This window comes from Lithobates pipiens, unplaced genomic scaffold (assembly GCF_037356315.1).
Source record: "Lithobates pipiens isolate NorthernLeopardFrog02 unplaced genomic scaffold, aLitPip1_a1.2 Scaffold_19, whole genome shotgun sequence".
Lineage (NCBI taxonomy): Eukaryota > Metazoa > Chordata > Amphibia > Anura > Ranidae > Lithobates > Lithobates pipiens.
In genome coordinates this window covers 88,342,567-88,369,434 of record NW_027507764.1, presented here as the reverse complement: position 1 = coordinate 88,369,434, position 26,868 = coordinate 88,342,567, and positions in this window count along the sequence as shown.

The following is a 26,868-nucleotide window of genomic DNA, read 5'->3' as shown; positions in this document are numbered from 1 at the left end:
CAAGCTCCACACTCGCCCTCAGTTTATTTCCAGGTGAGCAGGTGAGTGGAAATTTTTAGGGATGCCCAGTGGTGATCAAATACCACAAAAAGAAAGCTCTATTTGTGGAAAAAATTATATAAATGTTATTTGGGTACAGCGCTGCATAACCACGCAATTGTCAGTTAAAGTAACGCAGTGCCATATCGCAACAAATGCCTGGTCATTAAGGGGAGTATATCCGTGGTTAAGGTACCTACTGTACCAGGGATATCTGCTTGCAAGTAAAATATTTACAAGCAGATCTGCCTATGTATGTTCTCTTGTTACAAAGATCTTTGGAGGTCAGATCACGGACGTACCATCTAATATCTTCAGGTAATTATAGACATGATATGATTTCTGATTTGGATTGCAAACTAGTTTTTATGGCAGCATTTAAAATGGCTGACCCTATTTTTGGTAATCCCCTCATTGACAACCTTTATTTTGTCTATTTACATAAATAATAATAAAAGTAGTTTGTTTTTACTGCAGCTCCAGAATGAGGCTGCCTCTGAGAGAACAATAGAGAAAAATACGGAGGCGCGGGGGACCAAAGCAGCTACAGCCAACAAGAATATTTTATTTTATAAAAATATCAGTTAACATTGATGTTTTTAGTACAGATATGCAGTTATAATGAAAAGCAACTATGTAAATATGAAACTGAATATCTCTAACTTATTGAGTGACAGTGTCCCTTTAAACTGTGTTTGTGCCCCCCGTGGTTAATGATTTCCGTCTTCTTTCTCAGGATTTGCAGGGAAAAAGTTTTGAAAGAGGTTTGATTTCCCATTATGCTCCTATTGAGGTTACAAGCTACTTGAACCTACTAATTAAATCAACATCTTGTTCAAATCACGTTTGTACACTCCAAACCATTTAATGCATGAATTTACTGCGAAAATATACCTGGGGTGAAAAAGTCACACTAATTTTCGATAGCATAGCATTTCTACCCTGTAACTCAAAACATGGGGGGGTTGGAAGTGGCTTAATGTTTTCTTCTTGCTTGTCAGGATGACATGGATCATTTGTGGCAGTGGAGGGTAAAGGGGACGACAGAGAGCTGGTAGAACTTGTGCTGTATAGTGTTATGTGCTTAGCTCCATGGCAAAGATGTCAACCATGTGGAATTTACAGTGACGCTGAGCTTAAACAAGCCAGGTGCCACATGGGAAGTCATGATCACGCGATACGAAAACTCATACAGCTATCTCAACAAACAATCTGGGCACTTACTAAAAATACAACAGACTTTCTAGTCATCACCACCACCTCACCAGTCCATAAACCAACTTTCAGATTGATCAGGGCCCTCTCATAGACATAAGTTTATAGTCCCAATGACTAATGTCATCTCTAGGTTCATGACTAATTCTCTTCCATTATCGTCTACTATGAAAGGAGAGTTTCAAGGTTTCAAGAAAAGCAAAAATGAAAGGTGGTGAAAAGAAGTAGTAGATCTCGTAGCCCAGGATCAAATTTAAATTAATCACACTCCCTCCATTGCAGGGGTTGACCACCACCAAAGAGATAAGATACACGCTTACCAGAAGGCCAGGACCCCCTTGACAGGAAGGTCAAACACGCTCAGGAGATTTATCTTATTAGACATACTCCAGCACAGATCATAGAAAAAATGGATGTACCATCTCTGGGTGTAATCCACAATAAAAGCTATGGACTCCCAAATGGGTGATGTAAATAAATAAAACACTATATAGTGTCAATATATAGTGTAAAACCTTAAAAACTGGTATTTATTTAAAAAGAATAACACTCACATAGTTAGATGACAAATTTGCATATAACAATAAACATCCAGGCATAAAAAAAGGCATCCACCATAATTTCTGGGAGCGTGATGATGTAGACAAGTAGCTCGGTCCTACGTGTTTCATCACCATAGGACTTCTTCATGGCACATGCGCCATGTCTTGTCAGCACCTATGTATCCAATAACAGTATTCATGCTTCACTTTCAATGCCAGCGTCATGTGGCTCAGTGTACATAACCAAGCCTCACTTTCACCTTATAATCTCCATAGGCCACGATAGTAACCAGGCCTCACTTCCATCACGGAAGTCTTGATGCATCAGAGCATGCGGGCCAAGCCTCTAACTAAGCCTCCATCTGCCTTACACTTCCTTTCAAGGAAAACGCCTAAAAAAAAAGAGAACTAAACACATCTGATGATTGGTAATACCTCTATAAATTACATTTTTGGTTTTTGGGTTTAATACCGCTTTGACCCATTAGAGCACCATTGCTGGATCAGAAAGTAGAGCGTCTGTGGGGGACAGCATCAGCAAGAGTTGCAATGATATCCTTACATAGAGTCTGGGAAAGCTGGAACCCCTGTCAGGAGGGGAGGAGTTGCTGTCTTTGTCCGATTAGGGAGATTTCCCTTCACTTCACCCACTCTGGTTGTTCTGGTGACCATTGTAACTAGAAGGAGAATAGAGGAGGAATTTTCCCATAGGGACACTTGGTCCAGTGACCATTGTCTCCTCCTTTTGTTTTGTTTTTCCTCTCATTTCCTGGTGTGCCCAATGGCTCATCAAAGTGAACAGTCGTTGGACAGGTAGCAAAATTTTGCCTGATCACTATTCTACTTAATGAGCCTTGGCCACCAGTGCCTACGGGTTTCCAACAGATTTTAGATCACCAGCCATTACCCTTTCTAGTTAAAATTTCCAGGCTTATCATCAGGCTTTCATCTAATGTCTATGAGGACCTTAAACTTTTTTTTCGTTATTGAATAGATTTGGTAAACTCTATCAAGGTATTACCACTGTCTATCCCATTTTTTAGCATGCTTGTGTAGCACTAACCCCCGAAGGAGCTGCTGGTTATTTTTGGGCTTAACGTTACCTTCTGTTCTCCTTGTGGCACGTCTAGGGGATGTCCCGTGGTAAATAGCCCAGTAACTCGAGGCTGACAACAGATCCACTTGAATGGATTTTATTTGCAAAACTCAGTCAATTAAACAGTCTTTCAACTTGGGATCACAGGGTTGGAAAGGAAGTTCAGGTACTCTTAGTGTCAAAGTCAAAAACGTTGAAGAACTTGCTTACTTTGACTGCATCCAGAGAATGGCCATTGGCAGCTGGATGGTCACTCAGGTTCGACAGTCCCTCTCTCACAAGGCCTAGCAGCCAACAAGGTGCTTACTCAGGAACAAGTCTCTGCCACAGACGTTGTAGAACGTACAAATTAATGTCTCTGCCACAGAACATGTAGGGAAACTAACCTTGAAACACTCATAGGATACCTGGATCTTTCAGCCTGCTTGGCGATATCCACAAGACCGGATTCTCTCGGTTACTTCAGCCCTTCCAGGCTCTTGTTAAGAAACCAACCCATACGTGGTGTTCTTCTAAAGAGTCCTCCCCTGGAATGCTTGAAGTACGCTGGGTCTCTCCCGAACCGGAGACGGCACCCAACCACCTCAGAATCCTCCTTTAGTTTCCTTGCCTCGGGCTAGCCAGCCCCGAGACATTAAAAGTCGGGTGGATCCGCACAACAGGCCATACCCTTCCTGGGGGCTGGTCAGGAGGACCAGGACCATGAAGTCAGCACATCATACTGGACCGGAACCCTGAACCACGTGACGTCCGCATCTTAAATACCCTCTCCCAGAAAGCACAGCGAGAGGGCCACTCCCACTGACCTGGCTCCGAAAGAGAGTAACTTAAGCACCTAACCAGACCATAGTTCCTTGCCTGCCACCAAAGACAGTGCCCCCTGTGGCCAGGCTGAACATCTCACAGTCCAGTCAGACTGATGCAGAGGTCCAATTTAGACAAATAAACCCAAACCAAACTGCAGTTTACGCAAAGTTTAACTCTGAAAAACGCATAGCGCGTGCTCTTCAGGAGTCAACGCTACACTGTTTTTACAGACATAAGTGCAACAACCATTTCCATATATCATATGGTTATTAGTGTTTCTGCCATTAGCTGATAATTATGTTTAATTCTTGTTTAGTGTAATGTTCGTCCATATGGAACTATATGTATATGTCGTAATTTCCTGTCTTTGTGTTTCTGTTTCCAGGACCAACCTGACTGGTAACAGCCATATCTGAAGAAGCTTTACAACACTATTGTAGAGATATTCCCTTACTTTATCTTGCTGTGACACCAGAACAAGAAATAAACTTGTTGTCACCAGGAGAGAAAGGAGAACATTTTCAGAAGTTCCAACCCTTCCTCACTCCATTAGAAATGTGTTTTTTGTTTTTGTCTGTGTATTCATTTTAGAGCTTTCCCACCAGTTTCCCATTTATCCTGACAAAATGTGAGAGGAAATCTCCCCAACAGGAACTCAGATGGGAATAAAAACTTGACAGAGGCTCCAACCTTTCCCTGATGCATCTCACTTCAATACCAGGCACATTTGCCTCCTTCCTGCTAGGCCAATTTTCAGCTTTTAGCGCTGTTACACTTTGAATGACAATTGCATGGTCATGCAACACTGTACCCAAAGAAAATTTGCTTTCTTTTGGTGGTATTTAATCACCACTGGGTTTTTAAAACAAAACGAAAATGACCAAACATTTTGAAAAAAAATTTTTTTTCTTTGTTTCTGTTATAACATTTTGCATTTCTATTCTATTTTATTGATTTTTTATTAAAATTTCTTTCCTTTTTTTATGATTTTTTTTTAACACACTTTGACCAGAGCAATATAATGTTACATAGTGATCAGAATTTGTATATTTTTTTTTTTGCACATTATGTTTGCATACAACAATTCATTTCATTGCTATATATGCAAGCATTTTACTGAATAAAATCAATTAATTTTGTTTGTTTTGTTGTGATTATCTGTGATTGGCCACAGCTGATCACATGGCACAGATGGGTCATGATTGTGACCTGCTGTGATTGGTTACAGTGGTCACATGGTGTTGGCAGCAGGCTGGTACAGTGATCAGTCATCGGCCGGTGACAGATTGTGCCACTGCACACCGGCGTGATCTGGGGAAATGTCATATGATGTCCACCTGTATCGATGAGAGGCCAGTGCCGGCATCAGCCTACAATAGGCTGGGTGGGAACTGGTTAAAAAAAATATAAAACTTGAGGTTCGAGTTTGGCCTCAAGTATCGGAGGACTGGACTAAGGGGCATTGACCCCCCTGGGCCAATACTAACAAGATATGTTGTACCGGTGGAGCTGATGGGAGGTACTTCACCAGTCTGACATTGATCAGAGCAGGACCAAGCCAGTGATGCATGCTTTACATTACCTACTCCCCATTGAAACCTGCAACCACACATCTGGCAGAGGGAATTCTTCCAGCAACAACATCCCTTGCATCTCTCAGATGTCATGAGACTGAGTGTAGAGAGCTGCAATGGAAGCTGATGCTGGAAGATGTGAAAAGGTTAGTCCCATCAAACCATGTTCTAATGTTAGCGCCATGACACACTTTCTGCTTTCTGTCCCTAACATGAAAGGGCCATTTGGATGTGCCCCTTCCTCTTCAAGAATTTTTACTAGTAGTTATTGTAAAATTATAATTATGCCAGGTCACTTGTGCTTAGCTGCAGTACAAGTGGAAATTCAATTTCTCAGGTTTCCCAATGGTTTGGAATATTCTACCTCCACCTCTATTAATGCTAAAAAAAAAAACTAAAAAAAAAATTTCTGTGGTCTAAGTCAGCATTCCTCGTAACGCATAGAGAATTTAACATTTTATTCCTTGTTTCCTTTATAATAGAATAAAATCCCAGCTGTGATTTTTAAAGACACCTTTTAAGAAGTGTTCATGGTTAATAAATCTTACACATTTTAATCCTTTGAGTCATTAACTACTAATTAGTCCTTCTGCAGAACATAATGTCTGAAAGGACCCTGAGTGGAAAGGAGCACAACCTATGAGCATAAGCATCTGAAATGAACACTATTCTGTTTCCTTCATGTGCACATAATCCTGTGGAACGGGGCCAAGGCGCGGTCCTGACCTGCGTTTTCCTCCAATTTACAATGAACTGATGACCTCATCCATTTATATACTAAGTGAGCTTATGAATAAGGTTAGAAATTTTAACCTCACACAGTAAATGAAAACAAATTATGAAAACTGGAATCTCACCAACTTCCTCCCATCTAGTTCATGTCACCTATAAGTGCTGTGTTACTGGAGCTAATTTATTATACTTAGGGGAACCTACTGAGTTAGCTGGCAGGCCGGTGGACCAGCTGAATTTAAAGGAATTGACCACATTTCTTTTGATTGTGCTCACTGAAGTTTTAACCATAGGCTTCCCATGTAGCTACAAGGCTGTTATGGCGCAAGGTCTGCATAATTACCAACACGTTCGGAAAGATATTCAGTAGAACGAAGACATATTATATCATTGAAGTCTTTACTGTTGTCTATCATTCTAGTGGGGAGATCTCCCACACTCCTCACAGGCGCTGGTTTTCAGGAGCAGTTGTTTTCAGTGTGGGGCTTTAGCACCAAGCAATGAAATGTGTACAGCCACGCTTAATGTAGAACTATAAGGCAAAACTTGTTTTTTTCAATCTGGATAAAGTAAGGGAGGTTTTTAGCCCCTGACATTTTTTTTTAAATTTTTTATATTTTTGGCAATCTGTGAAATTTCCCTTTAGTTCCTGTCCCATAGCCAAAACAGGAAGTGAAGTGAAATACTTCCAAAGTGAGAGTATCCCTGGTTGTCTCCACAGTCAGCAGAACTAGTATCCCCATTGGAAGGTTTCCCCTCTAGTCTTGTTCTGGGAAAAACCCAAAATCTGGGATTTTATCTCACTTTAACCATAGCTCCCAACTGTCCATGATTTTGAGGGGCTGTGCCTGATTTGGAGCAATGCCCCTCTGTCCCTCATTCCTCCTCATTTGTCCCTCATTTTGGTCTGATCTATATAGATGTATATAAAATGTACTTTTTATCTATCAAAAAGTGTTTTCCAGCGCTAAACCTTTCATCTTATTCCTAAATTGCTGCATTTGTAAATTTCAAAAACCAATATAAAGGAATAGTAGTGGTAAAAAAAAACACTTGTGGGTTAAACCAATATTTTTTTTGTATAATTCTCCTTTAAGGGGGCATGGCAAGGGGTGTGTCCTATGCCTGCATACTTTTGCTGATAGGTGGCCATTCCCATCTAAAAAAGTTGGGAGGTATGCTTTAACTTCCAGTTTTAATGGTAAATATGACAAATAGAGAGTGTGAACCTTCCTAAAGGGGGGGGGGGGGGCACAGAGTAATAAAAAACCTTGGCTTGTAGTGTGATGTAAAAAAAAAGTTGAAATTGAAGCGCTACATCACTGCTAAGAGGTCCAGATACAACTGCCACAAGCTGGCAAACAAGCTGTTGACCAGGCCTGTGCTTTGTATTCACACCAGAAAAAATACCATTGTAGGTCCAGTTCACTTCTGATTTGTTGACTTTGTTGGGAGTCAAGCACCGATTAAAAGGGCACTTAGATCCCTGAAACACGTTGGCTACTTCTTAAATTGTACCCCTGGCCCTCAATAAAATAAAGTTGTATCTGGACCTCTTAGCAGTGGTGTAACACTTCAATTTCAATTCTTTTTACATCACACTACAAGCCAAGGAGACTCTAGAGATCCTCTGGGATGTAGAAGCTGCATGCCTAGGAACCAGACCATTTATACAAACAGTAATGCTTTACAATAACAATACCAGTAAAATAAATAAGTAAAGCAATAAAAACCTAACAGGGGTTCTAATTCCTTGCTATTCTATCGAAAACGAAAAACTAAAACTAAAAAAATAAATAAATAAAAGTTTTGTCTTTAGTTATACTTTAATGGAACCTGGCCTCATTCACTCATCCTAAAACAGTCATGGTGTGGCAAGTGTACTGCAGATATCTGCGGTTAGAATCCTAGGTGTTCTTATCAGCCACAGCCGGTTAGTAACAGGCTGAAAGGAGTTGATGCTCCCAGCAGCTGAAAGCATGTATCTGAACATGCAGTGCTTTGAGAAAGTATTACTACCCCTGGACATTTTCCACATTTTGTCATGTTACAAACAAAAATGTAAATGTATTTTATTGGGATTTTATGTGATAGACCAACACAAAGTGGCACATAATTGTGAAGTGGAAGGAAAATTATAAATTATTATTATTATTATACAGGATTTATATAGTGGCAACAGTTTACGCAGCGCTTTATAACATAGGGGCAGACAGTACAGTACAATACAATTGGGTTTGTTTGAGAACCTTATGCCGCTTACAGACGATCGGAATTTCCGCCAACCAAACTGTGGATTTTTTTCCGACGGATGTTGCCTCAAACTTGTCTTGCATACAGACGGTCGCAAAAATGTTGTCAGAAATTCCAATCGCCAAGAACGCGCTGACGTACAACACATACGACGGGCCGAGAAAAATGAATTTCATTAGCCAGTGCAGCTCTTCTAATTGATTTAGAGCATGCATGTCATTTTAGTGGGTTGGAATTGTCTACACACGCTCAGAATTTACGTCAATGGATTTTGTTGTCAGAAAATTTGAGATCCAGCTCTCAAACATCTGTTGTAGGAAATTCCGACAGCAAATGTCTGATGGAGCCTACACACGGTCAGAATTTCCGAAAAGCGGTTCACATCAAACATTTGTTGTCGGAAATTCCGAGCGCGTGTACACGGCATAAGTGTAACATGGCAAAATGTGGAAAATTTCAATGGGTATTAATACTTGGCACTGTACCTCCTGCTGTTACAGAAAGGTGTCCAACTCTGGACGCAGTCAGATTGCATCGGGGCCGGAACTTCTGTCCCTAGCCGCATGTAACTATTGGATGTGCAGATACAGGCCACAGACAGCCCAGACATCCCTTTCGGCCTGTCATTGAGTTCTACAGATTGAGAGATCTATAATATAGTTGGTCTATAAAATGACTCTAAACAATCTGCTGGGGGGGGGGGGACTTCCTAGATTAACCTGGTCTTACACTAGTAGATTTTCAAACAAACATTTGTACAAAAATTCTCAGTATTTTTGATGACTTGACCTATGTCGCTTAAAAGTACTTCAAAATTCTGTTTGCTTTTAACATTCAATTTTGGAATCAACAAAAACCACATGCACTGTTAAAAATGTTTCCACCCGGATCCTTCAAATTTTTTGGTCACTGCAGTCAAAAATGAACCTTGATCTAGCCCCAAACCAACAATAGTGAACAAAATGTTACTTGTATATGGCCAGCTTTATTCTTTGGTGTAGATCAGGGATATGCAATTAGCGGACTTCCAGCTGTTGCAAAACTACAAGTCTCATCATGCCTCTACCTCTGGGTGTCATGTTTGTGGCTGTCAGAGTCTTGCTGTGCCTCATGGGAGTTGTAGTTCTGCAACAGCTGGAGGTCCGCTAATTGCATATCTCTGGTGTAGATCATCCATATATTACAGAAAGGTCATTGTGGAACTGTACAAGTGGTATCACTGCTCTTGGCAGATACCTCATTGCAACTAGAGCAAGGAATCATAAAGTGGATCCAGGTTGGGCAACTGTCATCTCATTTCTATTTTAAGTCTACTGGAACCTCAAACATCAGTGAAAGAAATGGGAATCGAGATGTTAAGGGAAGAGGATGTTGATTTATTCTTTACAGATTGTAATATGTTTATTCAGATGAACATGAATAGAGGTTATGCATTCCCTTAAGAATAAATTGCCTATGAAATCTCCCTTTATTCCTCTTTTACTGTAGGTCCTTATCCATCCTCTACAAGTCTTTCCACTTTTTTCCTGCAAGCCACAAAAATATACATCTCCCCTATTCCTCAAAATGATCTCCCCTACAAAGGACCTAAAACAGTCTCAATTCCACATCACTCTACCCAATATACCTTTCAAAACTTTCAAACTAAATTACTATAATAGGATGAGAGGTGCAAGAACAGAGGTGTGTTCTGGGTATTCTACTACAATGCTACAACACTAGAATGTTTCTTCCACTGAAACCATTGAAACGTTTCTTCTACTGAAATGTTCCTTTCTGTAAAACTGTTGCAACATTGCACAAGTTTCTAATTTTATGTATTTCCACACTTACTGTCTTTCGTCTGTAACTTAAATACAGAAATTATTTTAAAAAGACTAAATTGTCCCAGATATAGTTACACAACTTTCCTCTTTATTTTTGGAAGCTCATAATTAAAAGGTAAAGTCTTGAATTCTCCTCTTACTAGTTATTACAAAGAGCGGTACGCAATTATTTACAGTGACCAATTGGAAATCACTTTGCATTATTTTGGCTACATTGATGTAGTAAAGATGACATCTGTTTGGCTACTGTGTACAGTATGTAAACACAACACTGCTCTTTGAATTATTGTCAGACTTCTTTATAACATGCAGGAACAACGCTGTGGACGTATCCAGAGTCTTCAGCTTTTTGTAATTTAACCCAATAAATACAAAAAGAAATGATTTCTAATTGGTAGAAAGGATATCTGTATATCATTGCATTTTTCCTTATTACATTGCCTTTTTGCCTTACTGCCTTGTGGCTATATCACTAAATGGGTCAAAGCGGTATTAAACCTGAAACCAAAATGTTAATTTATAGAGGTATTACCAATCATCCGATGTGACGGCTGCATTAGTTCTCCTTTTTTTAGGCGTTTTCCTTGAAAGGAAGTAAGGCTGATGTAGGCTTACTTAGAGGCTTGGCTCGCATGCTCTGTTGCATTGAGACTTCCGTGATGGAAATGAGGCCTGGTTACTATCATGGCCTATGGAGATTATAAGGTGAAAGTGAGGCTTGGTTGTTTTTACTGAGCCACATGACGCTGGCGTTGAAAGTGAAGCATGAATGCTGTTATTGGATATATAGGTGCTGACAAGACACGGCGCATGTGCTCCGGAAGAAGTCCTATGGTGATGAAACGCGTAGGGCAGAGCTACTTGTCTACATCATGAGGATGCATGTCACTGAACGTCAACCTAAGGTAGAATTTCACTGACCATCAATGCAAGGTGCTGATGATTGCAGTTTCCATGCTTGTTTGGCAATTACCCGAGAACAATTAAAGCCAACAGCTCCTGTTGCCTTAGCAAAACCTGTGAGACCAAGAAAGGAGGGGGGACAAGAATTGTAGATGGGCACAGCGTTGGATTGAATGAAGGTTCAAGCAAGTAAAAGGAAGGGTAAGGGGAGATACTATTGCCTAAACATGTTTTACCTTAAAGTGGAAGTAAACCCTTTTTTGTCACTTGTACCTACAGGTAAGCCTATAATAAGTATTACCTGTAGGTACAAATGAATATCTTCAAAAAACCTGCACAGTTTAGGAGATATTCACACTGAATGGAGCTGTGATGTCAGTGTTGCATGCGCTCTGAAGGGACGGCCATTGGCTCCTGCTGCTGTCAATCAAATCTAGTGACATGGGAGTAGGGGGCGGGGCCAAATCGTGCTGTTTGTGTCAAGAGACGCAGGAGCAGGACTCAGGTGCGAGTGCCCCCCCCGTGGAATGCAGCTCTCCGTGGGGGCATTTAAGCAGAGGAGGAGCCAGGAGCGCCGCTGGGGGACCCCAGAAGAGGAAACCCTTGCACAGAGCAGGTAAGTAAAACATGTTTGTTATTTAAAAAAAAAAAGGAAACCTTTACAACCCCTTTAAAGTGGGGTGCCCCCTAAAAAAAATAATGTAAAAGCAGCTACAAATACTGCAGCTGCTGAGTTTTAATAATCGGACACTTACCTGTCCCAAGGTCCAGCCCTCATTCCCCGCTCCGCTTGTGGCGCCAGCATTCTTACTGTGGGCACCCGGCTGTGGCTTCACAGCCGGGCACCCACTGCACATGCGCAAGTGGCGCCGTGCACCGTGATACGCCGCACAGTCATCTGGGATACATGACAGGTCCCAGATGACTGTGCGGCGCCGAGGGGAAGGGATGTCACCAGCCTGGGCAACGAAGGAGGCAGACTATGAGGGACCCCCTAGCAAAAGGCATTTAGAGGTGAGCAAAAAAAAAAAAATTCCAATTATTTTTTTTTTTTTTATTTTTTTTTTTAATGAATTTTAAGCAATTTTTTTTTTTTTGGTGGCAACACCACTTTAAGGTAAAAACTGTTTAGGATTTAGAACCACCTCTTCTTCCACTGTCACGCTATCCAGTTATGGTGGAAGAGAGAGAGAAAAGCTGCGCTGATTAAACTGTCCAGGCAGTCCAGTGCGGTTTTTTTTTCTGCATCAAAAACACATAGAAAGTAGGTTATATGGTTTTCAATGGCATAGTTCACACCAGTGCTTGCAGTTCCAGTGCGTTCCAGTTCCAGAAAAAAAAAGTAGAACATGCTGCATTTTTCCTGCATTGGACTGTACTGGAACGCTGTAAAAAACATCAAAAACTCATGGCAACGCACCGGAACTCACCTAAATGTACCAAAAACGCACTGGAACACCCATGTTCTTATTTAAGGTTAAGGGGAAAAAATGGGGGGTGGGGGATGTACTGGACTGCATCAAAAACGCACAAAAAACGCTTCAAAACTGCACTGGAACGCATCAAAAACGTGCATGCAAAAAAGCATCATGCAGACTGCGTTTCTATGGTGTGAACTGGACCTAAAGTGGAAGCCAGTCAGGGCTACAGTTGCATAAGTTTTATTTTATCGGGCTAAGTACAGTAACCATTTAGGCTAAGCACAGAAAACTACGTGTCAATTCTGCCAAAAATCGAATGAACTTGTAACTTCTGGAGCACTGAACTGAAATGTTTTCAGCTCTCATCAGTTCTATTCTGTTAACTACAGAACACCTCCATTATGGAGATGAGGAGAGAGGAAAGTTTTCTGTAGTCCAAATCAAGAAAGTAGCCTGGGATGGCAATGCTATTCCTTCATAAATAATATTGTCACCCAAAAAAAAGGCAGAAAAAAGAAAACTATTGCAGCCACCACATTCCATTCTTCTTCTTGGGTTTTTATACACTTTAAGTTCTCTCTTAAGAAAGAGTTTCCTTTGTGGGCCTTACTTTTAATGGCAAAATTAGTTATACATAAATTGTGCTTCTACTTATTTCATATAATACTGTTGATTGATGCCAGTTGATCCCAGCAGACAGGCCTGGGGAAACAGCCGTGACTTGTACTGCTTTTCTAGGAGTTTACGATATGCTGTACTTGGAATTGTAAAACTATAAGGAAAGTAAATCTCAAACCAAAACTTGTCAAGTTTATTTAGATGAAATCACAGCGGACTCACTGGCCGATATAACGTCTCTGGCATAAAAACCGACACTGCTCATTACTCGGTTTTATCTTGAACTGAGATGAAGTTATGGAGCTATATATAACCTAGACAGGAATGAAGGTTCTAACAAAGCCCCAGTCAGGATACAAACTATATTATATTATAATATATACTATATTTGATTATACGTATTATATACCTAATATTAGATTATGTTCTCCCGGGACCAGTTTATCTGATTGTAAAGAACCTGCGCTGAAAATCAGTTCTAAACAGGTACGTTCAGATTGAAAATACTGTGGCTAAGGAAAGATCTCATTTTGCCCCATACTGCATAGAATCATTAACTCACATGTAGACCCTAACTACCGGTATATGGCATTTAGGCTGCTGAAGCATTGTGTATTAAAAGCTATTGGCATTTTTTTTTTATATTGCAAATGTTGCATCACAATGCTGCTGCAATCTCTTTGCGGCCACTCCTTTCCAGGGGCAGACTCACAACTCATGGGGCCCTCGGGAAATAGGCAGCCATGGGGCCCCCTGTGTCCCTACCCACACACAAGTGAGACAGAGGGTGGGTGATAAATAGAAAGAATAAAAGAGGGAGGTTAGAGAGAGAGGGGGAGTCTGAGAGAGAGAGAGTGAGAGAGAGGGAGAAGTGAGAGAGAGGATGAGAGAGGGGGGATTGAGAGAGGGGGGATTGAGAGAGGGGGGATTGAGAGAGGGGGGAGTGAGAGAGAGAGAGAGAGAGAGGGGGAGTGAAAGGGGGTGAAAGAGAGAGGGGGTGAAAGAGAGGGGGGAGTGAGAGATAGGGGGGCTGAGAGAGAGGGGATGAGGCAGAGAGAGGGAGGAGTGAGAAAGAGGCAGTGAGAGAGAGGGGGGGTGAGAGAGAGAAGGTGAGAGATGGGGGGGCGAGAGAGGAGGATGTGAGAGAGAGAGAGAGGGGGGGGAGTGAGAGAAAAGGGATGAGAGAGAGGGGTAAGAGAAAGAGGGAGGAGTGAAAGAGAGAGGTTGAGAGAGAGAAGGGGAGTAAGAGAGAGGGGTGAGAGATAGAGGGTATAGTGAGAGAGAGGGGGTGAGAGAAAAGGGGTGAGAGAGAGAGGGGTGGTGAGAGAGAGGGGGTGAGAGAGGGGGTGAGAGAGAGAAGGAGGGGTGCGAGAGAGGGGGAGTGAGAGAGAGGGGGTAGTGAGATAGAGAGGGGGTAATGAGATAGAGGGGATGAGAGGGGGGTGAGAGAGAAAGGGGGAGTGAGAGAGAGAGGGAGGAGTGTGTGAGAGGGGTGAGAGAGAGGGTGGATTGAGAGAGAGTGGGGAGTGAGAGGGAGAGGGGTGAGAGAGTGGGGGTGAGAGGGAGAGGGGGGAGTGAGAGAGAGGTAGGAGTGAGAGACAGGGGCAAATCCAGAGTCTATTCTCAGGAGGGGCAATGCTAGAAAATATGGTGTTGCTTACGGAACTACATTTTATGTATAATATAGTGTACAGAGGTCAGTAGGATGTAGGGCAGTGTATAGGGAACAGTAGGGCAGAGAACAGGGGGTCAGCAGGGCAAAGGACAGGAGTTGAAAGAACAGAGGAAAAGGGGTAAGTAGGGTGGAAGACAGGGGCAACAGGGCAATGTACAGGGGTCAGTAGGATGTAGGACACTGTACAGGGATCAGTAGAGCAAAGGACTATGTGTCTCAGGGGGGGGGGGGGGGGTAAGAATGGCACATGCTGGGGGGGGCTTCAGGAGGGCATACACTGGGGGAGATGGGGGGCATACACTGGAGGGATCAGGAGAGAATACACGGGGGCGATCAGGAGGGCATACATGGGGGGATCAGGAGGGCACACACGGGGGGATCAGGAGGGCATACAGTATGTGGGATCAGGAGGGCTTACACAGGAGGGATCAGGAGGGCATACACTGTGGGGATCAGGAGGGCATACATGGGGGGGATCAGGGGGCATACACTGGGTGGGATCAGAAGGGCATACATCCAGTTATTTCGTTTAGTTAAATTCGGTTAATTTACAGTCAAAACGGAAATGTTATTTTTTTCAATTCGAATGCAGAAAAGTGAACAAACAAAAGAAAAATCTTCATCAAATGATTACAATGACTCTTTAAATCACATTTGGCTTAACAAAAACAGCATTATTTCGAAATGGTATTCTAATAACACAGTCTTTGATTTCAGAAGTATGTTTACAGTTTGATTTTGAATGGAATGCGATGTAAAATTCTATTTCAATTTCAATTTGAATTTAGTTTTGTTATTTGGAGTTTTCAGTAAACTTTGTTTATACTGTAATTCGGGCATTTAGATATATCTGAATCTCTGAATAGTGAAAAATTTGTCTGAATATTAATATTAAACAAACCGCACATGTCTAAAATGTGTTAGTTACGTTTTCATATACCTAAAGCCCCATACACACTATCAGATTTTCTGCTGATTTTTTCCTTCGGATTTACCAAAACCATATAATATGAGGTCAAACCTTAGGAGTTTCAGTTTGTATGTAATCAGGCAGACCCTTCTACTACATGGTTTTGGTAAATCTGAAGACAAAAATCAGCAGAAAATCTGATAGTGTGTATGGGGCTTAAAAGTGATATTAAACCCTCGGTTTTAAGTACTTTCACCAGCTCATTTAGTCACTTACTAAGTATGCAGCTTCTTTATCTTTTATTCCTTGCTTATGTTCCAGTTTACCGTTTAAATGACCCCCATGATTCATTTTTCAGCAGTGTCCTTTGGAGTTGTGTCTCCCTAGACCAGTGATGGTGAACCTTGGCACCCCAGATGTTTTGGAACTATATCTTCCTTGATGCTCAACTACACTGCAGAGTGCATCAGCATCATGGGAAATGTAGTTCCAAAACATCTGGGGTTCCAAGGTTTGCCATCACTGCCCTAGACTGTGTGTATCAATAGAAACACACAGCCCCATAACCTAAAATAGCAAAGCACTTTCCTGCTCCACCTTTCTCCCTTCATTCTGAAAGTTAACAGACTGGCTCCAGACTGCACTGTGAAGACTGGAAGTTCAGGGAAGCAGCATTGAGAGAGCCGGAGCAAGTAGCATTTAAAGTTGTAAATTGTAAGTACTGGGATAACAATTTTAACAAATATTTTTTTGGGGGGAATGTTTATTCTATTGTGCTCAGTGTGTTACCTAAAAAGCGAAGAGAGTTTTTAAATAATTTTTTTTTAAAAGCTGGCAAATAGCTTCTTAGAATGCATACTTGGTTTCTGTGCTTTGTCTGCAATTCTCATATGTAGAACATAACAGCTACCACCTCTGGATTTTTCCGACTGTAAAGCAACACATAGACATGAGATGACAATTGCCAGATGCAGATATTTTTCAGTCTTTTCAGGTGATGAGGTCACATTTAAAGGAGCAGACTGAAGTTTGCCATTTGGCCATTGTCACAGCTGAAGATCATCCAAATCCTGTTCCAATGACTGTGATGCCGCGTACACACGATCGGAATTTTTGGTCAGAAAAATCTCTGATGGTTTTCCCTACGGAATTCCAACAGGATTTCGCTCAAGCTGTCTTGCCTACACACGGTCACACCAAATTCCGACCGTCAAGAACGCGGTGATGTACAACACGTACGACGGGACTAGAAAAGGAAGTTCAATAGCCAGTAGCCAATAGCTTCCATCTCGTAGTTGAATCTGAGCATGCGTGAGTGTTTGCGCGTCGGAAATTGCATACACACAATCAGAATTTCCGAAGTTTTTCCGTCAGAAAAATTGAGAACATGCTCTCAAATTTTTGCTGGCGGGAATTTGGTCAGCTAAATTCCAATGGAGCATACACACAGTCGCATTTTCTGATGAAAATCTCTCATCTGTCTTTTGCTGGCCGAAATTCCGATCGTGTGTACGCAGCATTACTTTCTTTGCTAGTGAGTGGCAGAATCTGTTTGCACTGCTCATCTCCTCCCTCCGCTATCTAGTCACATAAACATACATTTCCAGCTGAGCCGAACATTTGTGCTTATGACTCTGAATTTGGTGGTTGGGTTATGTATACACATTCAAATACCCATGGAGGTCTGTGGCACCTTAGGGCCCCATTCACACCTCACCCGAAGATCCAAAACACTGGAGGAAAAAAAAAATCTATTATTTTCTCTGGAGGTGGTTCACATCTCTACTCCGGGTCGCCTGAAGCAAAACACCTAAAGCTAAAAAAAAGTTCTGGAGTTTTTTTTGCAGCTCAAGGTTTTTGGCATGTTTTTATTCCAACAGAAATGAATGGAAAGGCACGACTAAAGACTAAATAAATAATAAACAAATAAACATTGTAATATTTGAATTATTTAACATTAATATTATGTAATAATAAATAAATAATTAACCCCTAACCTAAAATATATATATATATATATATATATATATATATATATATATATAGTGCCTTGCGAAAGTATTCGGGCCCCTTGAACTTTTCAACCTTTTGCCACATTTCAGGCTTCAAACATAAAGATATAAAATTTTTATTTTTTGTGAAGAATCACCAACAAGTGGGACACAATTGTGAAGTGGAACGAAATCTATTGGATTTTTGAAACTTTTTTAACTAATAAAAAAATGAAAAGTGGGGCGTGCAAAATTATTCGGCCCCCTTGCGTTAATACTTTGTAGAGCCACCTTTTGCTGCGATTACAGCTGCAAGTCACTTGGGGTATGTCTCTATCAGTTTTGCACATCGAGAGACTGAAATTCTTGCCCATTCTTCCTTGCAAAACAGCTCGAGCTCAGTGAGGTTGGATGGAGAGCGTTTGTGAACAGCAGTTTTCAGCTCTTTCCACAGATTCTCGATTGGATTCAGGTCTGGACTTTGACTTGGCCATTCTAACACCTGGATACGTTTATTTGTGAACCATTCCTTTGTAGATTTTGCTGTATGTTTGGGATCATTGTCTTGTTGGAAGATAAATCTCCATCCCAGTTTCAGGTCTTTTGCAGACTCCAACAGGATTTCATCCAGAATGGTCCTGTATTTGGCTGCATCCATCTTCCCCTCAATTTTAACCATCTTCCCTGTCCCTGCTGAAGAAAAGCAGGCCCAAACCACGATGCTGCCACCACCATGTTTGACAGTGGGGATGGTGTGTTGAGGGTGATGAGCTGTGTTGCTTTTACGCTAAACATATCATTTTGCATTGTGGGCAAAAAGTTTGATTTTGGTTTCATCTGACCAGAGCACCCTCTTCCACATGTTTGGTGTGTCTCGCAGGTGGCTTGTGGCAAACTTTAGACAAGACTTTTTATGGATATCTTTGAGAAATGGCTTTCTTCTTGCCACTCTTCCATAAAGGCCAGATTTGTGCAGTGTACGACTGATTGTTGTCCTATGGACAGACTCTCCCACCTCAGCTGTAGTTCTCTGCAGTTCATCCAGAGTGATCATGGGCCTCTTGGCTGCATCTCTGATCAGTCTTCTCCTTGTCTGAGCTGAAAGTTTAGAGGGACGGCCAGGTCTTGGTAGATTTGCAGTGTTCTGATACTCCTTCCATTTCAAAATGATCGCTTGCACAGTGCTCCTTGGGATGTTTAAAGCTTGGGAAATCTTTTTGTATCCAAATCCGGCTTTAAACTTCTCCACAACAGTATTACGGACCTGCCTGGTGTGTTCCTTGGTCTTCATGATGCTCTCTGCGCTTTCAACAGAACCCTGAGACTATCACAGAGCAGGTGCATTTATACAGAGACTTGATTACACACAGGTGGATTCTATTTATCACCATCAGTCATTTAGGACAACATTGGATCATTCAGAGATCCTTGCTGAACTTCTGGAGTGAGTTTGCTGCACTGAAAGTAAAGGGGCCGAATAATTTTGCACGCACCACTTTTCAGTTTTTTAATTGCTAAAAAAGTTTAAATTATCCAATAGATTTCGTTCCACTTCACAATTGTGTCCCACTTGTTGGTGATTCTTCACAAAAAATTAAAATTTTATATCTTTATGTTTGAAGCCTGAAATGTGGCAAAAGGTTGAAAAGTTAAAGGGGGCCGAATACTTTCGCAAGGCACTGTATATATATATATATTTTTTTTTTTATTATTATTATTATTATTATTATTATTAATAATAATAATAATAATAATAATAATAATATAATAATAAATAAACACCTGAACCAAAAAATAAATGAATAAAAATAATAATATAAATATTATTATTAATAATAATAATAAGAAGAAGAAGAAGAAGAAACAGAATTTTTTATTATTATTAAGATTATTTCTATTGTTATCAATAATAATTATTATTATTATCTCATTTATTTTCAGTTAGGGTGTTTATTATTATTATTTTTTTTACTATTATTATTATTATTTTTTTTTTTTTTTAAGGGCTGGGGTTAAGATTATGGGTTAATTATTTATTTATTATAACATAATATTCATTTATTGTATTTATTTATGATTATTTTTATTTATTTGTGTATTTATTTTACATGTATTTATTCATTTATTATTAATATTATTAGTAGTAGTATTAAGAACACTCTAACCCTAACAAAAATAAATAAATAAATAAATAATAATAAGACAATAAATAAAATATTAACCCCAACCCCAAGCCATAGTATGGCTTCCATGAATTGAGCAGCTAGGTGGACCTAGTCAAACTCTCCAGATGAGAGCCTGTGACAACCCCTTAGGTCTATTAACCCCTGCCGCACTGTAAGATTATGGTTTTGGGGGGGGGGGGGGGGTTGTGGGGGATTAGGAGAGAGGATGATTACTACTAACAGAAGTGAAATTAACACAAGGGACACATCCTACTGACTGTAAGGTATGCCCCTTGTGCTGATTTTTCTGCTTTTGATTTTTCATTTCCACTTGGAAGGCTCCTCCCAATATAAAATATTCTGTATATTATGTAGAACTAACCCCCGAAGGAGCTGCTGGTTAGATTTGGGCTTACCGTTACCTCCCGATTTCCCCGTTGTACGTCTAGGGGTTCCCGTGGTAGATGGCAGAGTAACTTGGACACTGACAACAGATCCACTTGAATGGATTTTATTTGCAAAAACGTAAACAATGAAACAGTCTCTTGAATTGGGATCAGAGAGTTAGAAAGAAAAGTTCTAAAAGTACTCTTAGCCCTTGTACACACGGTCGGACATTCTGACAACCAAATCCGTTGGATTTTGTCTGACGGATTTTGTCCGAAACTGTTGCATACACACGGTCGGACAAAGTTGTCGGAAAATCCGATTGTACATAACGTGATGACGTTATTTCGTTATGACGGAACTACGTTCAGGCTAGTAGCCAATAGCTTTGGTCTAGGAATTTGATCTGAGCATGCGTGGCACTTTGTCCGTCAGAGTAGGCTACACATGATCGGAGTATGTCCGATCGGAGCATGTTGTCGGAAAATTTTATAGACAAGTTGGAAAACTTGGTCCGGCGGATATTCCGACGGAAACAGTCCAATGGAGACCACACACAGTCGTATTATCCGACAAAACGGTCCGATAGGACACATTCCTTCGGAATCTCCGACCGTGTGTACAAGGGCTTAGTGTCAAAGTCAAATTTGCTAAAGAACTTGCTTACTTTGACTGCATCCAGAGAACAGCCATTAGCAACTGGATGATCACTCAGGTTGGACATTCCTTCTCTCGCAAGGCCTAGCAGCCAACAATGTGCTTACTTTAGAACAAGTCTCTGCCACAGACGTTGTAGAACACGTAGAAAAACTAAGCTTGAGACACTTGTAGGATACCTGGATCTCTCAGCCAGCTTGGCAATATCCACAAGACTGGATTCTGTTGGTTACTTCAGCCCTTCCAGGCTCTTGCTAAGAAACCCACCGCACGTGGTGTCCTTCTGAAGAGTCCTCCCCTGGAATGCTTAAAGTCACTGGGTCTCTCCCAAACTGGAGACGGCACCCAACCATCTCAGAATCCTCCTTTAGTTTCCTTGCCTCGGGCTTTCCAGCCCGAGACATCAAAGTCGGGTGGATCTGCACCCCAGGCCATAGCCTTTCTGGGGGCTGGTCAGGAGGACCAGGACCATGAAGTCAGTACATCATTCTGGACCAGAACCCCGAACCATGTGACCTCCGCATCTTAAATACCCTCTCCCAGAAAGCACAGCGAGAACGCCACTCCCACTGGGCGGGCTCAGAGAGAGAGTAACTTAAGCACCTAACCAGACCATAGTTCCATGCCTGCCAGAAGAGACAGTGCCCCCTGTGGCCAGGCTGAACATTCTCACGGTCTAGTCAGACTGATGCTGAAGTCTAATTTAGACAATTGTACCCAAACCAAACTGCAGTTTAGGCAAACTTTAACTTTGGAAAAAATGCATAGCACATGCTCTTCAGGAGCCGCCGCTACAATTAGATGTTTTCAAGGGTATTTTTCATATTTAGTAGCATAACTTTAACATATCAATATAAACATTCTTTGCTCATCAAAGTGAATGTGCTGTGATTATGAATCTCGGCCTCACCAGGCAGTGGAAGAATGTTCTCCAGCTGGTACAAATTACCGTCTCCTTCAGCAGTGAGAAATCAGTTCACTACGGAGAATCGAAAATTTGGTCAATTAAACACAAGAGCTGAGGAATATTGCTTTAGGCTCTGGGTAGAGAGGCTCTTAGAAGCCCTTAAAAAGTGCTCTGTGTTTAGTAGATGGGTAAGTAAGTGCTAACCAGGCTTAAAATGGGGAGCAGTGACCCCTATCCTGCAACCCACGCTGTGTAAATGTAGAAAAGGAAAAAAAGGAGATGGCCAACCACAGACAGAGAATAATTGTATATACAGTCTCTGTTTTCTTGGCCTGAGTATATCTAAACCTAGAAATTTTTTTTAGCTTTGGATATTATTATTATACAGGATTTATATAGTGCCAACAATTTGTTTAGCGCTTTAAAACATGAAGGCAGAAAGTACAGTTACAATACAATTCAATACAGGAGGAATCAGAGGGCCCTGATCGTTAAAGTTTACAATCTAGGATTTGGTAGGATTTTTTTATTTTTTTATTATTATTGCATAATCATTGGAGAAACATCTATATATTTTCTTACTGTGCACACAACAGGAACTAATGGAATCCTCTCTTATGCCACGTACACACGGTCGGAGAATCCGTCGGAATGTGTCTTATCGGACCGTGTCGTCAGATAATCCGACTGTGTGTGGTATGCATCGAACTGATTCCGTCCGAATCTCCGTCGGACCCAATTTTCCAACATGTTGGAAATATTTCCCGACCAACTGGGCCGGTCGGACATACTCTGATCATGTGTAGCGAATTTTGATCGGACCAAGTGCCACGCATGCTCAGATCAAATTCCTACATCAAAGCTATTGGCTACTAGCCTGAATGTAGTCCCATCGTAACGAAATTACGTCATCACGTTCTTGGCAACCGCTAAATCAGACAACTTGGCCCGACCGTGTGTATGCAACAGTTTCGGACACAATCCATCGGATTAATTCCGACGGACAAAATCCGACGGATTTGGTTGGCAAAATCTCCGACCGTGTGTATGTGGGCTAACACAGTTGTCACCACAATAAAGGCTCATACACACTATAATGTGGGGTACACGCTATAAGATAATTGGGTGAACCATCATCCGACTTCCCTTGTTTTACAGCAATTTGGAACCGACGAACGAAAATTTGTTTCTTTGGATGAAAATTTTGCCCGATTTTCTTATAGTGTGTATGAGCTATACGAAAATTGTGCGAACATTTTCGTCCGAGGAACTTTCGTACAATTTTCGTATAGTGTGTACACAACTTTCATATGAAAATTCCCAAAGGGACAAACTCCAAAAATGTTCTTGTATGGGAACAGAACGAACGATTTTCATTTAATGTGTACCATTTTCGTATGATCAGAAAGGAAAATGGTAAAAAATCAGAAAAGAAAGACTGCGCATGATCAGAAATGATAAACAAATTTTCGTACGAGTTTTCATTCATGGGCTACAATTTGCTGTGAATCAACCAGGAAAATGGGACGATCATTTGCCTAATTTTCTTACAGTGTGTACCCCACATTAGTGTCCCCATTGGAAGATTTCCCTGGTATTCCTTTTCCAGTGACAAATCAATATTTTGGATTTTCCGTGACTTGCTGCTGACCATATAACAGATATATGGCGGCAAGGAGGCTCCGCTGCACCACATCACATACTAGGTATGCGATCCGGCACTCCTGGGTAGGGAGCTTGCACGCTCAACGCCAGGGACCCGGCTGTGCTGTGACTAAACACAGCAGATGTCGATCAGTGGGTCAAAGAAAGGGGATGAACCCTGATGCCACACATCTGAAAGATCCTAGGGAGATGGATGGAGTGGAAACCTCAGCCTGGACACAGAGTTTTTAACCCCCGCTAGCGGCCGAAGAAGGGGTTAATAGTGTCTGTGTAGCGTCAATCCCGAAGCAGTTTGCACTTCGCCAGCGTTGCCCATTCATTTCAATGGGCAGGGGCGTTTTATACATATAAGCTGTATAAGCTGTATACACCGCTACTAAACCACCCCAAAGATGCTGCTTGCAGGACTTTTTTTAACGTCCCACAAGTGCACCGCCCCAGTGTGAAAGCACTCAGGCTTTCACACTGGAGTGCCAGTGAACTAGTCTGGCAGAGAAGTACCTGCTAAAAACCAAAGAACCTGAAAAGGAATTAAGTTCTACCCTCCTGGCTGGGACAGCATGTAGCTAACTGTTACAACCTGCTTATATCCTGAAATAAGGCATGTGAATACTGTGTGTACTAACAAGGTTCTACTGTGCTGTGGTGGGTTTTTTGGTCCCTTTAGTCCCTCCTTACCATAACCTACTGGGTTCTACTTTCTCAATGTTCTCCAATCCCTACTCTACAAAAGCCATGATTTATATACACTGCGCTCAGGTTTGCCAACCTCCTGCAGCATTTTTTACTGACAAAACATGACAAATTGACTGGCGGAATACATTTTTTACCGGGCAACCTGAGAAATTACAGGACTCCTATTGAAAACGAACACAGTGAATATTTGAACAGTATAAACATGATATGGTACATGATACAGTATAAACACTGACAATACCTATGCTTGATCTACACTTAAAAAGTCAACACAACATGAAATTATCACCCCTCGATATTTACTGGCAGTTGTAAAAAAAAACACATATTTTTACAAACTGTCAGTAAATTTACTGGCGGTTGGCAACCCTGACTGCGCTAAAGATGGCAAACTAGCCTAAACAGCTGTATGCAGTTTGGAATAAAAGCCTCTATATAAGGCCTGGTTCCCATTTTCGAGCTTCGACTTTGGAGTACATGTCGCTTCAGAATTCGCACCCCATTCAGTGCAATGGAATCGTTCTAATAGGAGCGTCTTGCGTAGTTCTGGGCTTAGAAAAGGGTTCCTGCACTACTTTTGGTGTGACTTCAGCACAACTTGCATTGACTTCTATTAAAAAAAGTGCTATACACCAGCAGTTCAACATGTACAATTAGCCAATTTCCTGAAATATATAATACATGATGAAATGAGACATGAGAATACCTTCTGTACTAAAAATGCTCTACTGCACTTCAGTGTAGGGCTTTGGGGTTCCTTTAGTTCCTCCTCCCTATAATATTCTGGGATATACCTTCTGGTTGTACAGGATAGAAAACCTGCCCTGATTATCACTGTTTACCCTTGTACATACGGTCGGACATTCCGACAACAAAATCCGTCGGATTTTGTCCAAAACTTGTGTTGCATACACACGGTCGGACAAAGTTGTCGGAAAATGACGTGATGGCGTTATTTCGTTACAAAGGGACTACGTTCATGCTGGTAGCCAATAGCTTTGGTCTAGGAATTTGATCTGAGCATGCGTGGCACTTTGTCCGATCGGAATTCTCTACACACAATCGGACACAGTCCGATCGGATCATGTTGTCGGAAAGTTTTATAGCCCAGCGCTAAAACTTTGTCCGTCGGATATTCCGACGGAAACAGTCCGATGGAGCCCACACACAGTCGGATTATCCGACAACACGGTCCGATCAGACATTTTCCGTCGGAATGTCCGACCGTGTGTACAAGGGCTTACTGGTTTACAAGTCAGAGCCCTTATGCGATCAGTAAGGAATGATTTCCCCTCTCAATGGCAAAACTGGCAATGGCCGCCAAGTCACACCGGCACATGTGCCAGTTTGTCCAGAAGCCAGTTAAGCTGTTGCTACATTTTTCAATTGCAAGAGGAATCTGGCGCAAAGACACACAAATGTCATTTCCTCATCGGAAACGATCCAAGGACCCCAGTACTGCAAGACAAGATTGCCAACAATGAAGCCAGTTTGCTTCTTCCAACAAGCCTTCTAATAACTGAGCAAGGAAGCTTGGAATAATTGTTCTAGTGACTCCTATCCAGGTGACAGAAAGCTTTTTACTAGCTCTACAAATCAGCAATGTAGAATTGGCAACAGGAAGCTTACTGCCAGCACCAGCTTAAATACACCGCTGGGAGCAATAACTGCAGAGGCACCTTTGTAGCAGCTCATTGGAATGTCTGTTTTATCTGGACAACAAGACATGGAAGGCAGCGTCCTACTACTTGTCTGCTGTGTGCAATGACTGCTCGCTATAGAAAATCAAACCTTGAAAAGGGGCACTGTTCATTTATTTTTTTTCAAAACCTAACCTGTCATTCCCCCTGATAACCTTCCAGAAGCAGACTAGACATTACTAAGTGCCAGTCACTAACACTTACTTAATCTGTGGTTGCAGGATGCTACAAGAGCTCCTAAAACCTGTAGATACCCACAGAATTCATTGTAGGTCAGTGCAGAGCACCCATTAGTAGCTTCTTAAGGCATCACTCTGTCTTGTGGGATTACCTTAGTGTCCACTTTTACAAAGGACAACTATATTGCATGTACTTAAAACAGAACTAAACTGTATCTGAGCACTAAGTTGCCTTTTCATATACAAAGCAAACTTGCCTATCCATCCATGTCTCCTTGCTTTATTTTGTTGATAAATCACTTTGAAAAACAACCCTATCATATCCCAAGAACCCCCATCTGATTTTATCCCATCACATGGGAGTCCTTTTTTGGGGGTGTTGGTTCTTTGAGGAAGGGGGACTGGACTTTTGATACCATGTAGCTTAATCATTCAGTGATATGCACTATGTTAATATTTATGTTTATTGTTTTGTTTTTCATTATATTTATGTTATTGCTTTTTCTCTTTTCATAGAGCCACTTTTGTTTTCTGTTATATTCTATTCCCCTGATGAAGCCAATGCCTTGGCAAAACTAGTAGGGAAGAATTGACCTGCTGTTAAAATTCATCATCATCTCTTTTGGTCAACAGAACATTGTAAAGTGCTCCCATCTATAGTGGTTCAATAGAATGCACTAAATGTTTTTAAATTATTGTAATAAAATCTGCTTTTTGTATATATCTATTGTATTGAGTTGTTGCTGGCACCGTAATAATCCCCTTCCCTTTGCTCCACACTAACCCTATCATATCTAGCTGTGGCCTTCTTGGGTAAGGGCAGATCAATCGTGCAGCATTTACTTCCTGGAGTCCACCTGCCCTTACAGGAGGGTGTGCTTAAATAAGAAAGCCCCTCCTCCCCTCCCCA